Source organism: Petromyzon marinus, chromosome 20 (assembly GCF_048934315.1).
Source record: "Petromyzon marinus isolate PM22_M1 ecotype Great Lakes invasive population chromosome 20, UKy_Petmar_22M1.pri1.0, whole genome shotgun sequence".
In the NCBI taxonomy this organism is placed as follows: domain Eukaryota; kingdom Metazoa; phylum Chordata; class Hyperoartia; order Petromyzontiformes; family Petromyzontidae; genus Petromyzon; species Petromyzon marinus.
The window spans coordinates 8,564,448-8,589,040 of NC_133686.1; the positions used below are offsets into that span (position 1 = coordinate 8,564,448).

At 41.9% G+C, this 24,593-nt stretch overlaps 1 long non-coding RNA gene across 2 annotated transcripts in view; it reads right to left on the reverse strand.

Moving 5' to 3' along the window:
* Nucleotides 1-219: 219 nt before the first annotated feature.
* The window catches only part of LOC142925373 (uncharacterized), a 31,069-nt gene continuing 6,695 nt past the window's right edge, over nt 220-24,593 (reverse strand). The window contains exons 2-3 of one of the 2 annotated variants that reach the window (XR_012942354.1): nt 22,466-22,575; nt 220-8,155 (exon numbers count right to left, since the gene is read on the reverse strand). This is a non-coding gene — a long non-coding RNA (uncharacterized LOC142925373). Of the gene's footprint in view, nt 8,156-11,261; nt 12,021-22,465; nt 22,576-24,593 lie in introns of those variants that run through there. The other variant, XR_012942353.1, reaches the window with a different exon arrangement.

Below are 24,593 nucleotides of genomic sequence, written 5' to 3' on the forward strand. Positions count from 1 at the left end.
CACCGTGCTACTAGGAGGTGCAGGTGAAGGACAACATACTAAACACAAAAAAACTGTCCTAATTTTTTTTTTAAGTGCACAGCTCCAGTGACTTCCTAATATAGGAAGGAAGAGCGTTCCAGACGGCCGCAGAAGCGCATCTGAAAATGCGTGATACAGTGACCGTCAAAAAGCTTCTGTAGCAGCAGAACATTGTTTTACAATATCACATGACAAATGTTTGATTTGCGTTACCTTTATTGAGATTATGTTTTTAAATCGGCACTGCAGCCTTCAACTTCGACGAACAACATGGGCAATAACATTAGTCAAATAAGACCGTTATGGTAAATGACACAAATCAGGCACGGTGGAAAATGTTACTTTCCACAGTCCAGTAAAAGGGTCACGCAACTTGCTGTCCTTTAGAGAAACACAATCAAATTTGAGTGGCGCAGGCAAGTACGCAAGACTGCAATTACCCATAATGATCAGCCTCGGCAAATGAGAATATTAACATTGCCACTTTAATGCACTTCAAACAGACTGAACTGATGCTGCTTAATGAGCTATATTATATCTCAGTATAATAAATCATTTTGTTTTCTTCTTTTGCACTTATGATGCGTGTATTTAAGGGCACACCGCAGGAGATTTTAATTAAACACGTTTGGCTGACGAGCGGAAAAAATGGGGGGGGGGGGGGGTGAAGTTGGTTGGGTGACATTTTAAATCATTGCTCATTTCTTTGTATTTCCAGGACAAAGCGCCAACTTTGCCGAGGTTAAAGTGTAACCCGTTTGGTTCAAAACTGTGCCAAGGCAATAATTGGCACGCAGTTTAAACAAATATACAGTTGCGAGGTAAAGGCAAACAGCACTGACCTGAAAATAGTTGGCACGTTCCACTGCTGACAGAAGGACCTCCACAGTAGATGGCGAGATATAGATGGTATTTTTGGTCTACTCTTCCATACCCAGCTCGGAACATTTGAGAATAACCACTAACCACACTTTACCCAAGAGAGCCTGAATAAATGCACCACTGTTAATCGACAGACAGGTTGTGTATCGTGAGGTAAGTGAGAGTAATAATAGGAGAGTATAAATTTCGATTTGAAGCTTTCGTGACTGCAAGGATTCATCTTCTTTGGTTCTTTCGGTAAAGTCACGTAGAATGTGTTATTTTATTTGATCAATTTATTATTTTATTCTCATTCTACGTGACTTTACCGAAAGAACCAAAGAAGATGAATAGGAGAGTAATAATGCTGTTTTGGTCGAGAAGCGGTGATGGGGGAGGGATTTACAAAACCTGCACGTGGTGTATAAAGCCATTGTGCTAACCACATCAGAGACCGTAGTAGTAGTAGTATTCGTACCATGGAATGTGATATTGTGGTTATATTGCAACATTAGTTGCTAAGATGGCAAGATTTCGCCAATTTCACGATTCTGCTATGAATCACATTGAATTCTAATTGAGATCCCATTATTGGAATTATGATAATTCTCTCGTGCTAGTTGCAGGTACTATCTGTATCTGCACCAGTCCACTGAGCTTTTCTTCACCAACCACCATTGTCAAGCATGGTGAAGTATCGTCAAAACACCCCAACATGACTGACATGGTATTTCAGTTTCAGTTTATTTATTTTGCTATAGCCCTGTGAGCCATTCGGCTCAAAAACACGAACAAGAAAAACATCTTAATGTGACTATGTGACTGTGCAAACAGAAAATCCATGAAAAAAACCCAGCAAAATATTCCTGAAAAAAAAACACCGTACACCAACGCTGTGTGCAAAAAATCCCAGTGGGATGCAAGTCAAACAACAACAACAACCACAAGAAACCTTAGATTAAGGCCATGAGTCTGACTCCGTACTACAACAAATCAAACATGTCCAAATCAAAAAAACGTTTTCGAAATCACAAAAAAATAAAGCCATAATTCCAACGTAACAGTGATCACAGGGACTGTGACCGAATTTTTACAATAAACTATATAAATAGCATGTAACACCAAATCCTAGAGCCATAGCTGGCTGCATGAGTTAATCCATAACAACAGAAGCATCAGTCGGAGTATCACATTTTTCAATGCACCTTTAAGATCAGCACGCTAAATCAAAATACAGATAATATTTGCAGCGTCATCCGGAGCGAAACACTTTATTTTATTTTATGCCAATGAATAGCAGTGGCAGCTGGGGGTGTACACCTCCTCTACAGCAGTTTTGAGAGAAGATCTCATTGGTAGCAATTCAAGTTGCAGTTTATTGGCAATAGCATTCCAGACCCTGGGGGCATCAATAGCAAAGGCCCTTCTTCCAGTTTTTGTACGGCAATAGGGAATGTGAAGCTGGTAAATGAGCGAAGACCTGAGGTCAAATTTGTTCTTTGAAACATAGAGGAGATCCAGCAGGTAGTCTGCGGATTTTTTTGTAAGTACATCGTGAATACATAAGATCTGGTGCACAAGCCGTCGAACATTAAGAGATGTTAAGTTTTACCCAATGTAGAGATCACAGTGGTGAGTCCTATATGGGCAGTTCAATGTAAATCTTAAGGCCGAGTGATAGATGTAATCAAGCTTCTTCAGTGCAGTACTTGGGGCTGATTTATAAACGATGTCACAGTAGTCAAGTAGAGGCAGTATGGTAGCTTTTATCAATTTCAAACGGAACATTGGGGGGAAGCAGTGCTTGTGTCGATACAGAAAACCAATTTTAATTTTTGTCTTTTTACCAATATAATCAATGCGATCTTCAAAATTCAGTTTTGAATCCAGGATGACCACAAGATACTTATAGATCTTGACTTGCTCTATTTGATAATTATTTAAGGAATGTAATTGGGGAAAAATAACTTCCTGCTTTAGTCCTGGTGAGAAGCATAGCACCTTGGTTTTGGAGGTATTCATGACTAGTTTAAGAGCAACTAGCTGATGTTGTAGTTTGTAGAAATCACTCTGTAGCTTAGCAATCACGTCATCCGGAGAGCGGCCTGCGGTAATCAGTATCGTGTCATCTGCAAAAAGATTTACCCTGGAATGATCCAGGTCAGTGCCCAAGTCATTGACATAAAGAGAGAACAAAAGGGGGTCGAGGATGGGACCCTATGGAACCCCTTTTGTTATCTTAACACTGTTTGATCTCCAACCATCTGTGAATACAGTTTGAGTGCGATAACAAGAGGTAATTTTGTAACCTTTTTACTGCGTTTTCGGATAAACCGAGGCAACTTAGTTTACTAAGCAAGGTGTTGTGGTTTACTCTATCAAAAGCTTTGGACAGGTCTAGCAAAAGACAGGCACAGTACTGCTTATTATCAAGGCTACTGTAAATGTGATTCAGAGAGTCTAATGCAGCAGATGTGGTGCTGTATTTTTTTCGGAACCCAGATTGTTTTAGATGTAGTAGATTGTTGGTGGACAGGAAACTGCTCATTTGGTAGGTCAATAATTTTTCAAAAATTTTCATCAACGGGGACAAAATTGAGATAGGTCGGTAGTTATTTGGATAATCTTTAGGGCCCCCTTTGTGAAGTGGACGGACATAGGAATGTTTCCATTCTAGAGGAACTGATGCTTCTTTGATGGACAGGTTGAAAATATGGGCTATAGGTTTGTATATTAGGTGACCAACAGTTAGTAGAGCAAAGACGGGAATACTATCTGCTCCGGTAGAGGAGGACCCTTTGAGGTAGGACAGTTGTTTCAGAACATTACTTTCGTGGATTGGCTGGAAACTAAATTCGTTTAATGTTTGGACAGGGGTGGAATTTGCATGAGCAGGGGTGACTCCCAATACATTATCAAAAAGATTACCAGCTTCAGAAAAATAAAGGTTAAAATTGTCAACTATTTTTTTGGGATCTGAAAAATACTCCCCATTTCAGTTAAGCTCAACGGGCAGATTGTCTGTTTTGGATGCCTTTTCGATATATTTGATTGTTTTCCAGAAAATCCTGGCATTTCCATGTGATTCCAGGAGAGTGGAGGAAAAGTAGGCATTTTTTGCATTCCATATTTTTTTGACGCATCTATTCCTTAAAATCCTGTATTCTAGCCAGTCATTGACCAAATTACTTTTCAAAGCACATGCCCAAGCCTTGTCCCTAGTTTTCATAAGCTTTGTAATCAAAGGATCAAACTATGGTGGGCGGTTGCCTTTAGCTTTAAATCTAACCAACGGAGCATGTTTGTTAAGAATTTGGAGAAACGTGTACCTGAAGGTCTCCCAAGCCGTAGTTAGGTTGGGGATATCAGACCTTGTCAATATTCGAGCGAAGCATATCATTAGTAAATGCTTGAGTGCTGAAGTGTCTCATAGAGTGCTTCTCAACCAATTTAGGGGGGGCTTTGGGTCTGGCTGATGATCTCACCTCAAAAATGAAGGAGTGATCACTAAGGTTATTACCCAGAACACCAGTCAGTGTGAAATTGTGAGGGGCATTTGTCAATAGGACGACAAGCAGAGATGACTGTCCTGGATTTTTTAGGTTGGGTCTTGTGGGGACATTTATTAATTGAAACAGATTAAATTCATCTGCAAAATTTGTGGCCACGGCCAGTGGGTTTAGCCAATTCCAATTTAGATCACCCACTAAAACTATTTCACCTTTAGAGAGGCCCCCAAAAAGCTCTCTCAGTGCAGATGCAGCTTCAACATCCTTCCCACTAGGCGTTCGATAGCAGCACACTACCAATATATGTTGATTATTTGGGAGAGTTATTTTGAGAGCCAAACCTTCAAAGCAACATTTTTTAAACAAGGAGTGAGCGAGTGAACATGCAATAGTATTACGAACATAGATGGCAATACCACCTCCTTAAGATCCTTGGTCAAGCCGAAAAAGGTTGTAGTTGTCAATCGCAATCTGCAAGTCATTGGTGGCAGGAGTGAGAAATGTTTCTGTTAAGCAAAAAATGTCCGGGTCAAGATTTGCCACTTCTAGTTTTAGTTGACTTAATTTAATCACAATCCCTCTGATGTTGACATGTAGAACACCAACACCTTTCCTGCCAGAAAAATCTACATAATTCTACGAGTTATTTTCATTTGGGCCAGGATGAAGCTCAATACCACCCAGAAATAAGAAAAGTAGAATGAATAGTTTGCACAAGTATTTTCTGTGAAAGGATGAAGAGCGGCGAACCTTGCACGAATAGCAGGAGCTCGCAGATGGTGTTATTTTTAAGAGCAGACTGAAGTTTCGAAGGAGTGCTGGTGAAGTAATGGGACAAAGATAGGGTTTAAAAGGATACAATGATGGAGTGTAGAAGTGTCTATGAGCTGTTTCATTAGCAGGTGTAATGGCAAATCGAGTAACAAGTATGGACGCAAAGTAACGAGGGTAGCTGTTTGTAGAGTTTAGTGTGGCACTAGATATGGCCAGGAGGGACAGCAGTAGGATACACAGCAGGAGAATTGCCATCTCTAAAATACCTGGGGTAAACACAGATTAACACACAAACGGAAAATAAAAAATATATATACTTGTAGGCCGAGCGCGAGAAAACGTCTTGCCGCACTCGTCACACATGCACGGCTTCTCGCCCATGTGCTAGGGTTGAATAGCGCCCCGCCCGCCCCCCCCCCCCAGACAGGGACAACAGATTTTTGGCTGTTGTGGGCTCGGCTGAACCGCTTGCACCACCTCCTTTCCCCGCCGCAGGATGGTGCTCGAGCTAGCCCTCCTTGAGCTCAGCCCATGACTGGAATGTCGTTTCTTGGCCTCTCGTGTCTCTGCTGCCCGACCAGACGGCCCCACTGAAGCCCACACAGGGGACTCTTGGCCGTCTTGACGATCTCCGTGAATAATAGGGTTTTTCCCCATTTTTCTGGCAAACAAAACTGAAACCTGTTTACGAGGATTCATGTCTGCATTAACCACAATACCTGCAGTCAAAATGCAAACAAAAACATACTTGTCCTTGAAACTGATTGCTCCAATCAGTTTCAAGGATTGCTCCAATCAGTTTCAAGGATTGCTCCAATCAGTTTCAAGGACAATGCATATATTATCATAATGCAGACATGAATCCTTGTAAAAAGGTTTCAGTTTTGTCGCCAGAAAAAAGGGGAAAACCCTATTATTACATTTTGGTACTGGAAAAGGAGGTCTAATGATGATTATCTCCATGAAGTTTTCCAGGAACACAAGCTTGGGGTCCGTCACAATGTTGCCTTGGCAGGAACAAAGGTTGGGGTCCGTGGCAATGCTGCCCTGGCAGGAACACAGCCTGGGGTCCGTGGCAATGTTGCCTTGGCAGGAACACAGCTTGGGGTCCGTGGCAATGTTGCCTTGGCAGGAACACAGCTTGGGGTCCGTGGCAATGCTGCCCTGGCAGGAACACAGCCTGGGGTCCGTGGCAATGTTGCCTTGGCAGGAACACAGCTTGGGGTCCGTGGCAATGTTGCCTTGGCAGGAACACAGCTTGGAGTCCGTGGCAATGCCGCCTTGGCAGGAACACAGCTTGTGGTCCGTGGCAATGTTACCTTGGCAGGAACACAGCTTGGGGTCCGTCGCACGATTAACTAGGCCTCACTCAGGCTGCGCAATGGGCGCGATCAACCAGGCGTCACTCAGGCTGCGCTAGGTGCACGATTTACTAGGCCTCACTCAGGCTGCGCCAGGTGCACTGCCAACCAGGCGTCACTCAGGCTGCGCCAGGTGCACGATTAACCAGGCCTCTCTCAGGCTGCGCCAGGTGCACTGTCAACCAGGCCTCACTCAGGCTGCGCCAGGCCTCTCTCAAGCTGCGCCAGGTGCACGATTTACTCAGCCTCACTCAGGCTGTGTCATGTGCAGTACTACCTAAGCCTCAGTCAGGCCGTGCCACGTGCACGATTTACTAGGCCTCACTCAGGCTGCGCCACGTGCACTATTAACTAGGCCTCACTGAGGCTGCGTCAGGCGCATGATCTAGCTAGGACTCACTCAGGCTGCGCCAGGTGCATGATCAGCTAGGCCTCACTCAGGCAGTGTCACGTGTACGACCAACCAGGCCTCACTCAGGCTGTGCCAAGTACACACACAAGCGCACACCATCACACCATCACACACGAGCGCACACCATCACACCATCACACACACGAGCGCACATCACCACACCATAACCATCTTGTTCGTGTTTTGTTGTGGTTGCACCCGATTCAAGAGCCGAATGGCTCACAGGGCTATACCAAAATAAATAAACTAAACTAAACACACCCACGAGTGTACACTATCACACCATCACACACACGAGTGCACATCACCACACTATCACACACATACAGATTGCACACCACCACACTATCACACACACACACACACGAACACAGAAGTCCCTCTCGTCACGGCCACTCTCACACGGCTCACTCACACGACTCACACGCAGCTCACACACAGCTCATTCTCACTCACATTTTAACACATTCTCACTCACATTTTAACACATTCTCACGCACAGTTTACACTTACGCAAAACAACTCACAAAAACAACTCACATGCTGCTACACACGCCGCCGCCATCTTGTGAGAAGGCCTTGTGGTATGGGAAGGCCTCCTTTCAGCAGGGGAGGAAAGGGCTGTAAATTATAGTATTTTTATATTCATGTTGTGGTTACAGTGTTATAGTTACAGTTTGTGAGTAGCCAGTTTAATAGTACATCATCGTAATTTGCAGTGCATTTATCCAGGATCTCTCAAACAAATGTTAGCTCAAAGAGACACAATTAGCATCACGCCATGATGCAAGTCTAAGTTAAGCAATCACCTATTACGTAGCGATTTGTAGCTACAAAGGAAATATTTTAGTATATAAGAAACGTAGACTGAAGGATGTGTTGTATTTCTTCTTCTGGCACGTCTTCAAGTTACGAAGACAATTCCGATCCATGGTTTGGATTAAGCTGCCAACATTGGCCTGGAACGGTCTCACAACCAAAAATACACTTCACAAAGTAGCACGGTCAGTATAACAATCTCACAATGCTGCAGTAAAAACAAATATTGGGCATACACAAAGTATGACCAATTTTATCTGGCTGATGATGATGATGATGACGATGGTGATGATGACCAGTAATGATCTGTGCCGTTTTAGAATTTGCATCTCACATTTTCCTTAGCAGCAACTTCTCTCGTGATGTTTATTGGTTCGTGCCTTGATGCAGACTCCGCACTGTAGGAACAAAAATGTTGAGTAAGAAAAGCCTGAATTTCAAGCATCAGCAATATTAACCGGTATTATCGGTTATAACATTGCTTATTGAATTAAGTCAGGCCCTGTCCATGTGTCCTCCACCCAAGCTTCATTTCTGAAAACTGTCAAGGTCAGCTGTGGCCAAAATAATAAACTGAGTGATTAATAGTTCTGCATGCAACTTACATTAATTACATTGGCCACACTATGACCTTGCGGGCTCTACAAAGCTCAGCTTGGCCGACGGTCGAGAGAAAAGGGCCACATTTTTCAAGTTAAGGTTAATGTGCATCTGATATGTGTCACTAATGATTGCAAGAAGTTAGCGGTGGACACAGCAATACCCATGACATTAAGAGGCTGAAATAATACTTCCTTACATGATAGTTACATCCGTCCTGGGCATCATAGCGAATTCTCATCATTGGACGAAAAAACATATATGAAAATACATAATCTCTAGTGAGATGAAAATGACTATCGATTTATTAAAACGCGTATGTAAAAAGATGCATGTTCTGGGACATTGCATCTCAGAGACTTGATGACAACGTCTTGATAGAACATGGGAAGTGAAAGATAAGTCAGCACCAGGCACATAATCAGCACGCTTTGGCATGTGCTGTGCTCGGTTTAAATTTAGCCTTTCAAATAGGGACAACTCCGAGCCTGTGTTACAGATGAGATTGAGCTTGGTGTTTGTTACTGATCAGGGCGATTCCACAGAAACGAGCTCCAATTCATCATCGACTCCATTTCATTAACCAAAAATGTAAATCGAGACCAACCCCTACATTTATTCCACAGCTAATTCCACCCACTATATATGCCTGTATGTATGTTTAACTTCTTTTGCACCTTACGTAGCCAACCCTGCTAATCGGAGGTGGAGGCGAATTACTAACTAAATACAAAAATCAGTTCGAAAGAAATTAGTTTTCTATTCAAATGTAAACGAGCATGCCTCCAGTGGCGTCCAAACATCGGAAGGAAGAGCATTCCAGACGGCCGCAGAAGAGCATTCGAAAGCACGCAATGCAGTGTCCGTCTTTCTTCGCCGGTTAGCCAAAAGCCACTACGACGAGGATGGAAACGCGCATCTATTCCACAGCTAATTCAAAATGGGAGAGTATTTGAGCAAAGTATGGAAAGTCCACCCACGACACATCGTGTGGACAGGCTGCTATCCAAGCGCGTCCAAGAATATGCCATTCCGACAGCTCTCGCGTTGCAGCATGCGCGCGTGAATTCCAATCGTTGGCTTTGGGTATCTTTTCACTGCGAGCACAATTAGCACTCCTTTATTTGCTCATTAAACGTAATCGTATGCACAAATACACCTGCTCAAACCCATCACGCATCAGCTACGCTGCAATGCACGGATCAGGCATTGGCTCTTGTGGAAAGAAGATGCATTGGCAAGTGTGATGATTTCCATCCCATTTTGGGGGTATGTCGTGTACAGCGGTCGGGGGGGGGGGGGGTGGTGGGTTTTGTTATTTGCGTGTGCGCAGTTACAAAGCAGTATCCCCTATTAAATCAAGTTAATGCCTCTGTAGCCAATACATTTCCCTTGGTTTCAATTTCGGCTGTCTCAGCAGATTTGGAGGCGGGGGGGGGGAGAAATACATTTGCACAGTTCTATTTCGGTGAACGGACTTTACTCATCCTATTGGCAAACTGACATGGCAGTGGTTTGCTTGGCAGCTGAGGGTGATGTTTTGTAATCTTCTGATATGGCACATTGAGGCCATAACCTCTAACGAAGCCGGGGCAGTTAATATTGACCATAACCCCTTATCAGCTCTCAAAAATAGCACAGACAGTCGATTGGCTATAAACTTGACATAATGGTTCAGTAACAGCACGGTATGTTTAATTTAGTCACATTCATAGCCGGTGTAAGATGCATCAGCGCCATTTAAATGCATTCGAACATGCAACACATTAAGTCTTTAATTTGAATTAATGGGAGACGTTGTGACAGAAGAAACCGTTTCATTAATAGTGACAGTCGCCCGATCCTTTGGATTTTTTGGCTGTGAGCCACTGAAGACATTTTAATGTTTAATTAAAGTGACTTCATGAAACTCGTACTTTTGCCTTTCTTTTGAATGTTAATTTAATCGTCCTCTAGGTAAAATAATATTTGGTTCTCTTTGTAGTTCAATGTCAAAGATGAAGTGTTCCATTCTTTTCCAGGAACTGTGTAAACATGATGGTCACTTGTACAGCCAATTCAGCATTCCAAAAATGTAATTACATTCTTAGTAGAAAACTTAATTTATGGAATTTCACACGGATGTTTTGTTTACTCCTTCGTTTAAAATTACAACATTTTAATTCTAAATCTGGAATAAAGGAGATGAAACACTGTGGGTTTGCAGTTCTCATTGCTCTTGTATATCATTGTGGTATACTGGTATAGTTACTGCACGCTTGTTAGTCTGTGTTTAACGAAAAAAATCTCAAGCAATTCATTTTTTACACGTATTTTTTTTAAATATAAAAAGGCAAAATGTATTTTTAAGAGACCATACGCCCAATTTAAACATTTCCCACCTATAACGTGACTTACAAAAACAGACAATAACATTGAATCGTACACTTTGGATGTAACGTCTATATTGTGCACCAATAGCATTGCATTCGCCCATTTACGGAATTACATCGTAAATAAATCACTGTAGGTAAACGCATTGACGTGTCGATAGACTCGGTCATTTTAAACCTACTGTATAGTAAATAGATTTTTTTCAAACACTACAAAAAAAGTTACAGACGTTTTAATATTTCACAAAGTAATTACGCTACCAAATAAAATGCGAGAGAGAGAGAGGGAGAAAAAAAAACCTCAAGGACATTTTCTCTTCGGCTTGTTTCCATCTCCACTCGTAAGCAATGCATTACCCCCCCCCCCCCCCCCCAATCTCCCCCAACACATTAACCTCGAGACATTGACGAGTGTGAGGGCGTCAAAACAAAGCGCGCATAAAAGGACACTGCTCCCAAACGAGACAATGACAGATTATCGGACAGAATGAAACAGTTGTTGTGCTCAGCTTGGCGTCGTTGTCGTTCGCACCTCGGACCGGGATGAAGGGCTGAGTTGTGACCCCCCCTAGTTGCGCAAGACAACGTCCATCTCCATCCAGGCGCTCGGGAATGGCTCGGCTCTTTCTCTCTCTTCCGGCTGTTATCGCCACCCCCTCCTCCTCTCACCAGCCACCCAAAACAGCCCAACGGGAACAAAATAAATCTCCATTTCAACGGCGCACCCACTCACGTTGCACTTCAAGTGTACTACTGGCGGAGCAAATCCACGTCCCGTTCCGCTAATGTCAGTGTCAAGGTGACCCACCGAAGCAATGGAGACGAAAGAACGCGCCCAAGCAAACGAAGGCGGGCCAAAAAGGTTGTGACAAAGACATTTCGCGAAAGGACCTTTTTTATTTTTCCCCCCCGCGACATTCTTTTTTGACGGGAAATGAACAACCCCTGAGAAGTAGGTCGGTGTCGACGTGATACTTATAGCCATTTAAACGACGTGGACATGCGTAATTTTTCACGTGAAAGGGCATATTCATTTATCAGACGTGCACACGTGTATACATGTTGAAGGTGGATGGCCCTATTCTTATTGTCTGCCCCATTTCCAGGGCGCTAACGTTGTGATGTAAATGAGCGGTATATTTAGAGTTTGGCACGGAGGAGCTTTCCACTCCCTAAAACAACTCACAAATATCGCAATGCTTGCCAGGTTAGTACGATGAAGTGGAAAAGCTTTCAAAGCCTATATTCTGGAACGTTTCACACCCCCCACCCCCCCTTTGTAATGCATACATTCGCTGTAACCGCCACGACAGATCATGATAACGTGGTGTTTTTTTTTGCATTTATACTGGAAGCACAATGCCAAGGAAGCGGGTACTGCCTCGCTATAAAAGCACACTTGGAAATGTTAGAGGTTAAATTAAATCACTTGCGGCGTATGTTTGGTACATTGTTTTAATTGTTTGCTGGTTTGCGTGTTTCTGATTACAAAAACAGCTTGTTGCATTTAATGTTCTGGAAGGGAGGGGTTGAGTGGGGGGGGGGGGAAATGCTCATCTGCATTTATAGATACGTGGAATTAATATTAGAATATAAATTAAAACGTATTATATTCAAAAAGAAGCTCTACCGCTTGTTTATGTTTCAAATATTATTTCCCAAAGTTCCTTCAAGACAATTTAAAGACAACCTTTCATTCATCTTCAATTGACCCTTCGAACACTGTAATCTCCACTTCCCTTTTACCTGGGGATTTTTTTTTTTTACTGTTTAACACGACCTTGGGAAGAGATGTAGCACGAGTTCTGGACACGTGACTAGCTCAACAAGTCACTTTCTCTGTATTATCCCACTTCAGTGATGTCCGGGCTGATGTATTGCACAGCTCACCGCCTGATGCATGAGCTTGCCATTTGATTTCAAGACTCCCACCAATACAAGACCTTTGAAGGATGTCATAATTCTGATCAGACCAATTTGTCATTTTAGAAAACGACCGTCTAATTGCTTTATATACAGCCTTGAAGACTCTTCTTCCAAACTGTCCGTATATTTGGAGGGTAGTCAATAATAATGGATTGGTAGCCAAGTAATACAATATGCCTGAGAGGATGGTCAACTGGGAGATGGAGCAATGAAATCAGTTCATGTGCAGGTGCTGGATGGCTTGATACATCTCAGGATCGTGCGAAGCGTTCGCAGCTTGGAGGTCTTCATCATCATCAGCCATGGACCGAGCATGGCTGATGATGATGATGATGATACAACCAAGTGCATATGAAATATAATGTATGCGGTACTGTGCAAAGCCTGTACATATACATATGTATGCTCAAGAGTAAAGGATTTTTAGCACACATATGCGAGTTTGGATGTGGTGTCATGATGTAAAATAGAAGAGGTAATGAGAGCCTCTAGAATTTGTATAACAAACCGAGGCGCATTATAAAATGATGCCCTCTGCATCGCAAGTGTCAAACACCCTAAGAGCCTCACAACCCTTAGCAGAGCCAAACTACAGGATCACTGTCATTCATTTTTCATCACTCCAGGGTGTCTTTCCTGCCGAATTGATGCACCCTTCTGCACAGATGTTTTTGTTGTAATGATGACAACAACATTTCACCTAACCTTTTCACCTGGAGCCACCTTTACATAGATAATGTATAGAATTACGTGGAGTGGAAGTCTCGTTTTTTTTTGTGTTTTCCTGGAATGCCTTGTAACACGTCATTGAAGACATGGTGAAATGCACGTATGTGATCCTGAAGAAGCCATTTCAATCCGACGTCATCTCTACATTGTCCCAGAATTGCCGAGTGCCACATCAGCATAGCTGGCAGTTACAGATTCGGCACAATGCAACAAATGTAAAGGCTCTGAAGGCACACACAGGTAAGCTCAGCAGTAGAGTTAGCAAGTCGCAACAAGGTGCGAGCAAATTAAAATCTTGATTGGAGATCGACTCAGCCCATCATCCTGCCAGGGTCTGTTAAAAAAAACGCACCAATTCTTTTTTTTACAAAAAGTTAAATGGTTTTCCTATGGATGGCCTCATGAACCCCTTCACCCCTTTCGATAGTAATGTAACAATTTATAGATAGGACAAGAACACCGCTTCAACAATCATGTCAGCAGGAATCACATTGGCTCCACTTTGTACATGCTGTGCAGGAACATCACCGGAATGTTTGACCGACACAGGCTACCAATTCAGAATACATTTCCATCCCATACTTGATGGATGATGGCCCCATTGATGTATATTGAGTTTCTTAATTGTAGCTTATGGCGTTATTCATTGGAGGTGTCACCAAGCCTTAGGTGATTTGGATTGAACCACCAAGTGCTTGTGTTGTGCTTTATTAATGTTGAGGCCATTATGGATCGAATTACTGTACAGTTTTGTAAAAAAAACTCCCGTGAGCACGATAAGTGGTAGCATGACCATACTATTTCACATCTAAAATAAGACATTGTCTCATATGCTGTATATATAATCATCACAGAACCTGAAACATTTAAAAGCAAGACCATTATCCAAAAATGCCATGTGAAAAAAAATCATTCTTTTGTCCAAGTAAATATGATTTAAGTTAATGAAAGTTGCTGTAATCAAATTCATTTGCCAGTGGTGGTGGTGGTGTTGTTGTGAGGTTCATGGCAAATTTGGAGCCATGTGACTAAATCAGAATGTGGATTCTGCGTATCGATCATTAAAAACCATTATTAATGTTTAAAAAAAAAACCCTCAATAAACTGCAAACGAGGAAGGCACACACCTCTTGCATTTATAAAATGGGATTTTATGTGCCCATATTCCAAGTAATCTCCGCTGTAGTTAGAGATATGGTAATTTTCTGTTTCCTCTGTTCAGGGAATTCTGTTTCTCAGTAAGTGACAACCATCTGATCTGTACCTCAGCTGGAAATGTAAAAACCACCACCCACCCAACAGTGACGCAGCGTCTCTTCCTCTTAGCCATGAACTTATCCCAGAGGTAATTAGTATATGTACATTCCCTTGTTCCAACAATACGCACGTCACCAACACCTCTTATTTATTTAATGCACTTTAAACTTGGAAGCGTTATCTCGAGAGGCAAACATCAATCCCTTGCTGCTCTTATAGTACAAATATGTCTTATTAAAACTGCTCCTGCAGAGATCCTGCGTTGCACATTAATATTGGTTCTATATTTCTGAATCTCAGTGAGGAAAAGAACAGATAATGTTTTTCTTTTGTATGGTAAAGTGTCATCAGGTTAGCCAAAACACTTTCAAATAACGAGTTTCACATTAAGCATGCGAACAAAATGCAACACTGTGGGGTGCTTATTACGTGATGAGTTGTTGCACTATTCAATTTCAGGAGTGGCTTATGGTCATTATAGCAACATCTCGTTTACAAAAGATTAATTCTCAAAATGCTCATTTGCACCCAAATACTGTGCAGCAAAGGTCCTCTTTTTTTTTTAAATGACAGAACTCTCCTGCACTGTGATTCATTTGTTTTTACGTTTCGACAAAAAGGTACCTTGTGAACAATACAATGTTATGCCATTGAAAGCCCCATTTCTTTGAAAGATGTTATTAAAAGTATAAATAATCTATTGTTACTACTGGCACATCAATTATTTCTTAAATATACCTCACTGAGAAGCAATATGTATATATCCAATAAACCCATACAGTTGTTGCACTATTGAGTAACTGATCCAAACCAATTATGTAATTTCCAAAGTTATAGAAAAAGTTACAGGCGTGACTGCTGATGAGACCCAGATGGTCAAAACCAGTCCAGTTTTTTTTTGCTTACTTATGTTATAAGTAACTTCATTGTATTTTACCACATTTAGACGTCATCTATATGATCGCCATGATGTCCAATCCCGACACTGACGATGCCCATAAATTTTGAGTCCACATGTTCTTCCCACGGCCAGTGAATTTGTCTCCACGTCCTTCGGTTTTGTCCTCCACGCTGAGAAACATGCGTCGAGTATTTGGTCGCTACTATAAATTCCCACCGTGTGATCATATCAGCCACCTCGGATGAGCCATCACGTGTGGCCAGGTCGCCTCTGAGCTAATAGCTCAGTGGGGCTTTACACGGTAAATAAAAAGGGTTTAGCCTAATGATGTCAAGAGCATCACCATCCTGTGTTCGAGAAAGGTCTGCAGAAGAAAGACGTCATTGAACTGCTTTTTTTAAAATGTGCTTCAAATTACCTGTTATCTGCACTACGAGGGTGGATGGTAGTGCGAGGTGAGAAATGTCTGCCACACGATGGCTAAACTGATTTCGTTTTCTTTTCAAGAACCCAAAAACGCACACATAGGGAAAACACCGGTCATGAGCACGTAACAAAACCCGCAGCAATACACCCTCAAATGGAGGGACCGATTGAAGGCACTTGGGCTCACTGCCCCACCACAGTAGGGGCAACGGTCGGGAGCGGTAGATTTGCTGGGGAGGGGAAGAACAAGGAAGAGGCGATAGGGGGGGTGGGGGTAACCAAACATAACCGGAAATAAAATAACATTAGCGCGATGCCCAAGTTTATCACTCTTGTGTTTCCCTGCAGAGCAACGGTCGCCACGCGTCTGCAATAATGGTTGCAATGTGTCAAGAGTCCAAATGACATTGTTAATTCTCGGGGAGCTAGCAGATTGCCAACTTAATTGGAAATCCAAACTTTTATGCGGAGGGAATGGCCTTTGGTCAGTTTGCTTGTTTTAAAAGAAAAAAAAGTGTCCCATCCCTGGGCTCTGCACTGCCAACACTGTGGAGCGCCATCCAACCACAACCATGCTTGTTCGAGCAGGGAATGCAAGAGCAAGTCTGCCCTTGCATTCTATTCGTGTAACGCACACAGATACCTGCGAAGTGCATTGAAAGGCTAGCGCACGGGATCGCTGTGCACAGAGGCTCAAGACCCCAGTTATCGGACACCGCCTAAAAAAAATGCTTCACTTCCCCTTGCAAGCGGAAATGTTCGGCAATGCTTCACAGAGCCAGCTGTAGCTGCAGTCGTGTTCTAACCGAGGAATCGCAAAGTGTCACGCATGCCCCAAACATATATTTGTATACTCTTTGGTTCTATTCGGTAAAGTCACGTAGGTAAAAAAAATAAAAAAAACAACAAAAATCACGACGTTTCGGCCACAACACAAGCGGCCTTCATCAGGTGAAGGGACCAGACTGTCTCGAGGACAGCGCTGGAGTGGACCCTTCACCTGATGAAGGCCGCTTGTGTTGTGGCCGAAACGTCCTGATTTTTGTTGTTTTATTTTTTACCTACGTGACTTTACCGAATAGAACCAAAGAGTATGGATCCTTGCAGTCACGAAAGCTTTAAATCTAGAATATATTTGTATGCAAGCTGTCATTCATTTCACGAAAGGGTATCAATACTGAAAAGCACATTTTTGCTAATTCATGCATTTGTGAGTACCGTGATACAGCAACTGCCTATAAATGTCTGCTTTTCAGCGATTATTTGTAAAATCTGTGACTGCAAATGCATGCGGAATAGATACACATACCTATTTGGCCATTTATTTTTTTGGTACAAATTTGCTAAAAGTTCTGCAAAATTCGTACATCAATTACGTGGCTGCTGCCACGGCATATTAAGTTGCACTGGCACACATCTTGTGCTTTGCTGGCAAATTAAGCCATTGATGTTTATTGCAGGAAATTATTTATTTAAGTTAACATTTGCTTGCAAAAAACTGACTTAAAATGGCCAATTCCATCACTCTATGAATGGTATGCCAATGTGTACTGCCATAACCTTTATTTTTTACTGACATTTTAGAGATTAAGGTAAAGTATTTCAGAAGAATTATTAAAACAAATGTGGAATGCCACCATGTTTCCCACCCTCAAAAGAGTTGTTGTGAAACGCAATGCCACCATGCAATAAACACCTAGCAAAACGTTGCTAAAACGTTTGGACAACTTAATTATTACATGCAAAGGGGGGTGGGGGCAACAAGAGAAAACATACAAAGTTAAAGAATACAAAAATATTCATCTTCAGCATCATACAACTCGGACGTATGTTCATAAAAAAAAAAATCTCTCATCAGAATGTAGCACTATCGTGGCAATGTCTTGCGGGCCTTGTGAACTAGTGCAAACATAAATGTTACACATTTTTAGTGTCCCGCTCGTATACGAGAAAAACTGGAGTGACACAAAGTCCACAAACCACCAAAAAACAAAACACTGCATCGAGTCTTCACCCGCACTCGGCAGAGCCGATAAACTTCTTACGCCGGCCATCATTCAAGGCTGTTTTATCCATGTCCTTTTATGTACAAGGAGTGGAGCCACAAACATTATCCCCATACAGCAGACAACACACAAACACTATAGAGTCAGATCGTGCACCACCACACACACAAAATTCGATTCTCCCCACGGTCACGCCTTAAAAATATTCTACTTTTGTACATGGACTAAAGCTAAAAAGTGAAAAATCCATCTGGCTTAGGCAAGGAGTTTCTTAAAACTAGGATTCTCCCCCCCCCCCCACCCATTGTAAGATCCAACAAGATTGTAACAGTGATTTCCAAGAAAAACACGTCAGCCTGGGACAAAGAACACTGCTGGTATCGGTGTTATGGCAGGAGAGGAAAATACAACTTTAGTTTTTTTTTGTACCGAGAGCGCCGTATCGAAACTGGACGTCTAGAGCAAAATTTAAGCTGCCGTGATGGCAAATATTTTAAATATAATATATCTGCGTTAAAGTGGCACTCAGCCAAAGTCGTCTTGAGTGTCAAGTCGATGAATCGAAGTGGAGTCACATGATCAGAGCAACAAGTATGCCTTTATACATAGAAGTTCAAATACACAACACTGGTCACTGCATATTTGTTTAATCCTCAGAAAATTTCAAGACACTTTTCAAAGGAACATAACCCTTATTTTTTCCCTGTGAGAAACAATATTACTGCTGCGTGCCAATATATATTAACTTTTAAAAGAAGAGTGTAGGACGGATGATATGAAGGGGCACAACGTCAGACGGAAAAAAAACTTGCATAAGGCAAAGAGTTGTGGTGCAAAGGGACCACTTCATGTCTAGCTTTACAAGTTAAGATTCCAATTGCACATTTGGAATTAAAATACTGTGTTGCCAAAACCACAATGCCTATTTGCCCTTTGAATCATCAAGGAGAGTTCATTCCAAAGAGTGAACTGCTCTACTTAAAACGAATGATGGACCCAGCTTCAATCGAATATGAGAGCCATCAACATTGAGGTTCTGCTCTCAAGAGATAAATCTTCAAAAGGAAAGCCAACTATTTAAACAGCACAATGTGTGGGAGGGCAGGACCCAGCGTTCAGGGCATGGACCAGAAACCAGATATTTGGAACCTATGGGAATAACATCTGCTAAAAGCAGATGACTAAATGTTTAGAGGCAAAAGACTCCGTGGAATATTTTAATAGCCGATTCAATTAGGGTTTTTTTAACCAAATGTTCATACAAAGATGCAAAAAAATGTGAAAAGCAATAATGCCGGTATGCCCTTATATTCTTGAAACCAACACCATTACCATAGCTGCCTTGCCGAGTGTAAACAATAACGCGCATGGCTGTGCATGCCCACAAAGGGCTGTCCCAGCCACATTTTCCATCTGCATGGTCAGCATTATAACATCAGTCAATGGGCCCCCATCGCAGACATGAGGTACAATCCCATCTAAACTTAAACGGACCTTAATGTTTCCAGCATTGAACATAATAGTTTATGATTACAATTAATAATTTGTAATAATTGTACTTATTCATCCAGGAGAGGCACAGCGAGTCATGTGACTATTCAGGAGGGTCTTGCATTGGGTTTTTGTTGTAAGATGCTTTCAGCCAATGAAATGATGAGTGTTTATTATACGAGTGGGAGGAAACCAGAGAAGACCCACGTGTGCAAGGGGGTCAGAATACCCCCCGGCACAGATATAAACCGATGGAGATTAGTTCACTTCCTGTTCTTGTCTTCTCTTGGTGAACCAGGCCATAACCAGGCTATAACACCTTGACATCTGTGTGTGAACCACCAACCCTCGCCTCCCCAGTGCTAGATTCAGCTGTGCATAGCCACAGTCTGAAAGTTCATGATTTCCAGCACGTGACTTGTAGCTTATAAAATATACCATTAATGTTTTTTGCAAGCTTTCATGCGTACATTACTTAGTACAGTTGACTCCAATAACACAATGGATCAGGCTCCTTTAAAATGGACTGGCCTTCCAATTCTGCATGTGTGGAAACACGTACCGAATTTACTCCCAAAAACACATTTGTGCGTACAGTACAGTTTACAGAATAACATAATATTTGGAGACGAGGGCGTTGAGCCATGTTTTATGAAAGAGCCACTTTGCACAAAGTTTTTGGTTTGATTTCCATCACGAGTTGGTGGGGGGGGGTACATTCTCCGGAGGACCACTGAAGCACAATGCGTGCTGTGCCTGTGGTACGACATTAAACACCACGTGGCACGGAGTAATTTGGAAGCATAGGTCACCCCGTGTATTGATGTCATGGGCCAAACCCCAAAATTGAAAACATCACTACATTTGTCTGAACGTAATTATGGCCACGTACGTTTCTCTTGGGGAAGCTGCTGTAAGGACAAACACTTTGGATTTGTAATCCAAAAGTTGCCAGTTTGAGCTCCTGTCCAACCAGCTGTATGGATGGGTACACCACGGGTAGATTGTGCAGCTTGCCATGTGGTGGGGTAAGGTGTGGGTAGCCCTGACTTTTCCAAGATATCTACACTAAAGTAGCCTTGAGAAAGGAGCTCTGGAGAGCTTTCTTAAATAGAGAACCTTCTGCCAGTATTGGCCTGAGCAAGATATTGATATTTGACCTTTTTCTGGTGTCCTTGAAAGAGCAATTTTGAATCTCAATGAATTATCCCCTGGTTATACTAAAATGGAGACAATTAAAATGAATACTCCAATCACTATATTTTGGATGGAATTACGCAAGACTATTGTTGGATTTACAATTGGTAGCTAGGCGTTAATGACGCAGGAAGTCCGGCATGCAATGACAGCGCCTGGGAAGGAAAATACGTTGAAACTTTAAAATAATATTCTCAAAATCATGGGAGTGTTGTCATAAAACAGAGGCCTCTTTTAAACATACAATATATTCACTGCACTTTTGATTTGTTATGGAAAGGCTGACAAAATATGTGGCAGATGTAATGTCGTATGTATTTTTTCTATCTAATATTCAGGCACAGACAGATTCATTGTAATACAATATAACACATTGTTAGTCCGAGGGGATATATTTCACTACAAAAGATAACATACCCTTTCAGAAGATTTCAGTGCTTTTGCTGTACGGTTGCAAAACATAACAATATTATAACACTGTTGTTTAATAAGAGTAGAATAAAACATGAGGAGATTTGCACTCCAGTAACAACACGAATACCATTACAACATTATTACATTTTACTACGTGTGAAAAACAGGGCATGTGAGAGGTCTAAACAATCATGCTTATTCAGGATAGTTAAGATTTAACAATGTGCATATTCTAGGAATAAAAGCAGGGATTTGTTTCTCAGAATATTTTCTCGGGCCCCCCCCCCCATTACTTCCACCCCTCCTCTCTCCACCTTGTGGGGGAGGGGGGGGGGTAGGTGGTCGGGAGGGAACCATTTTCTGGAGCTCAGCCCCAGACAGCTACAGCTGAAACCATTCCCCCTTGGGTTTTCTGGTGCATTCACATACATTACACATTTTGCTCGTCATTACACCATAGTGTACAGCACGCTATATACACTCATCGCACCAACCATTGGGGAATTAAAGCCCCCTGGCTGTGTACACAAACGGAGGACACACTTGCAAGTTAACCACACGTAGCTTCTTCGAATTCAAGGCAAAAAAAGGCCTGTTATTATTAATTTTCAAATTTGGAATTTGGGTCATGACACCAACACCCAGTGGCCAGCTCTTGCAAATGATGTCACAGAGGTTCCTGACATGCACTTCACCAGGGGGGACTGGGCGGTTTGGTAATAACCACCTTGCAGAATTACCCAGCTTCAAGAGAGAGGTCTGAGCAATGAAACCCAGGCAAAAATGGCCGAAGAAGCAAACATGCTCACCTAACCACAGGTTCGGTCGAGGTTTCGGCAATGTGCATGTGAAGATTATGAAATCCAACTTTGCATCAGGGTATACGTCCTTGGTAATTATTTTTTTTACGAACATTTTACTGCTTTCTATGCATACAATTCCATGAAAATGCTATATCCTATATAAATGATAAATAAAATAAACAGTAATTCACTACGAGGTTGACCAAGAGAGAAACCATTATGTATAAGAAATTGAACACGAAGTCGTAACTAATTTTAATTCGAGCTACAGAATAACATGTAGTACTCGCTTGATTGCAATTTGATAATTATACTACACAACTTAGTAAATAATACTGGCTTTTTCTCCCCGATAACAAGTAGCCAAATTCACACGTCATTTTACGCATTTTTTTTTATGAACGATGCAGCTGAACATTTTACTGGATACATACTGTGCTGTATTGTTAATAACACAGGCAGAATACATTAAACGTGATACATATTGCACGCACTGATGTATAAATAGCACGTGCCGCAGGTTTACTTGTGATTTATTACCCATGAGCAAAGAACAATAACCAAACCGCAACAAATGGTACAAAACCTGTTATGGAATGAAGACTGCAATGGCATCGCTGTTTGATGGCCTCCATCCTTCTTGGTGGACATCTCCCATCCCTGCGTCTCTTTGATTCGCATCACCTGGCACGACAACTAAAAGCCACACACAATACACTGTTATTTTTCAAAAGTCCGTTTGTTTCTGCTTACATTGAACAAGGCCCAAAACTTGGTAGAACACGACTCTGTACAACGAGACAATTCGGTTCATCTACAAGGTGGCCGAGTAGGCTCTGATGGTTTCCTGGTATATCCACTGTCATAACACCTCGGCCAGACAATCTACAAGATGCCGATTTTTCAAATCAGGTGCTGCCATGCAAGATAACAAACAAATAACAGTATTTTATTCTATGGTTCTTTTGTTAAAGTCACGTAGATAGAAGAAAAAAATAATAACAATAAAATCATAAATTTTGATTTAAAGCTTTCATGACTGCAAGGATTCATATTCTTGGTTCTTTCGGTAAGTCACGTAGAAGGGAAACAATAAATAAGAATAATAAAATAAAAACAATAAAATAATTTTTTTTATTTTTTTTTAAATAAAATAAAAAATATAAGCAATAAAATTATTTTATTGTTTTATATTTTTATTATTTTATTGTTTCCCTTCTACGTGACTTTACCGAAAGAACCAAGATTAATAAAATAATAAATAACTAAAGTGAATAAAAATATCACGATGTTTCGATCGCAACACAAGCGGTCGTTATCAGGAACAGGGAGGTTAGCCTCTGAGGGCAAGCTGTTTATAAAGGTTCAGAGATGGGCGGGGCAGCTAATGTTAATGTAGGAGAGGTCTCTGACACCGGCAGTAGGTCTACACCAATCAAAGAGCTGTTTATAAAGGTTCAGAGATGGGCGGGGCAGCTAATGTTAATGTGGAAGAGGTCTCCGACACCAGCAGTAGGTCTACACCAATCAAAGAGCTGTTTATAAAGGTTCAGAGATGGGCGGGGCAGCTAATGTTAATGTAGGAGAAAGCTCCGACACAGGCATTAGGTCTACACCAATCAAAGAGCTGTTTATAAACATCATGGTACCTCCTTTGCCAGTACCAAAATATGAGAATAGGTTTTCCCCTTTTTTCTGGCAACAAAACAGGTGTTAAGATCTTGACTTAAAGCTTTCGTGACTGCAGGAATTCATACCCTTTGGGTCTTTCGGTGATGTCACGTAGATAGAAAAATAATAAATAATCACGACGTTTCGATTGCAACACGAGCAATCATCTTCAGGTGAAAAAATACAGCAGGCAGACTGCTGAGGCAGGATAAATATAGCGAGTTAACTACTGCAGCAAGAGGTTTGAGATGGGTACAACCCAAGGGTAAGTGGGCGGGGCTAGAGATGGAATTTGCAAGTAAATGTAAGATCGCAGAGCTAGGTATGCCTCGGCTATTGTGTTGCTAGAGATTAGCATGTCAATGTGTTAATGTAACCCCACGGTGACGATGCTGAAGAAGCCATTGTATTGCTAGAGATTAGAGATTAGCATGTCAATGTGTTAATGTAACCCCACGGTGACGGGGCTGAAGAAGCCATTGTATTGCTCGTGATTAGAGATTAGCATGTCAATGTGTTAATGTAACCCCACGGTGACGGTGCTGAAGAAGCCATTGTATTGCTAGAGATTAAAGATTAGCGTGTCAATGTGTTAATGTAACCCCACAGTTACGGGGCTGAAGAAGCCATTGTATTGCTCGTGATTAGAGATTAGCATGTCAATGTGTTAATGTTACCCCACGGTGACGGGGCTGAAGAAGCCATTGTATTGCTCGTGATTAGAGATTAGCATGTCAATCTGTTAATGTAACCCCACAGTTACGGGGCTGAAAAAGTCATTGTATTGCTCGTGATTAGAGATTAGCATGTCAATGTGTTAATGTAACCCTATGGTGACGGGGCTGAAGAAGCCATTGTATTGCTCGTGATTAGAGATTAGCATGTCAATGTGTTAATGTAACCCTATGGTGACGGGGCTGAAGAAGCCATTGTATTGCTCGAGATTAGAGATTAGCATGTCAATGTGTTAATGTAACCCCACAGTGACGGGGCTGAAGAAGCCATTGTATTGCTAGAGATTAGAGATTAGCATGTCAATGTGT